Source organism: Orycteropus afer, unplaced genomic scaffold (genome assembly GCF_000298275.1).
Source record: "Orycteropus afer afer isolate SDZICR_OR568_19922 unplaced genomic scaffold, OryAfe1.0 scaffold00019, whole genome shotgun sequence".
NCBI lineage: Eukaryota > Metazoa > Chordata > Mammalia > Tubulidentata > Orycteropodidae > Orycteropus > Orycteropus afer.
Window position 1 is genome coordinate 6,390,700 of NW_006921606.1, and position 1,160 is coordinate 6,391,859.

Consider the following 1,160-nt stretch of genomic DNA (forward strand, 5'->3'; position numbering starts at 1 on the left):
AGGATTGCCCAACCTTCCTTCCGAGGAGTGGCTGGTGGGTTTGAACCGCCAGCCGTCTGGTTAGCAGGCAAGTGTCTTAGCCACTATGCTACCAGAGCATTTAAAACAACAACCTTGCCAATGCTTGAAATTGTCTTTTTATTATAACCATCCTTTTGTGGTTAGGTGCCATCGAGTCAGCCCTAACTCATAGTGATCCTATGTACAACAGAATGAAACACTGCCCAGTCCTGTGCTGGCCTCATAATTCTTGCTATACCTGAGCCCATCGTTGCAGCCACTGTGTCAATCCATCTCATTGAGGGCCTTTCCCTTTTTTGTTGACCCTCTCCTTTACCATGATAATGATCCTAGTGGGTGTGAAGTGAAATCCCAATGTGATTTTCCTTTGCACTTCCTTAATGACTAATGGTGTTGAGCATCTCTTCTTGTGCTTATTGGCCATTTACATACCTTCCTTGGAGATATAGCTATTCAGATCCTCTGCTCCTTTTATAATTGAGCTATTGTTAAGAGTTCTTTATATATCCTGGATACTTGACCCTTATTAGATATATGATTTACAAATAATTTCTTCCAATCTGTGGGTTGTCTTTTCACTTTCTTGTTGGGATCATTTGAAGCACAGAAGTTTTTCATTTGAAGAAGTCCAATTTATCTATATTTTCTTTGGTCACTTGTGCTTTTGGTGTTATATATAAGCAATTATTGCCTACCCTAGGTCAATACGCTTTTCTTCTGTGTTTTCTATTTTTATTAGTTTAGTGGTTACATTTATGTGTTACATCCATTTTGATTAATTTTTGTGTATGGAATGAGGTAAGGGTCCAACTTCATTCTTTTTCATGTAGACATCCAGTTGTCCCAATACCATTTGTTGAAAAGATTCTTCTTTTCCCATCGAATCCTTTCATCTGTCAAAAATCAATTGGCCATAGATGTACAGGTTTAATTCTGGAGTCTCAATTCTATTTCATTGATCTGTGTGTCTATCCTTATGCCAGTTTCACACAATCCTGTTCATTGTTGTTGTTGTTGTTAAGTGCCGTCGAGTCATTTCCGACTCATAGCGACCCCGTGCACAGCAGAACGAAACACTGCCCGATCCCACGCCAGCCCCACAATCCCTGCTATACTTGAGCCCATCATTGCAGCCACTG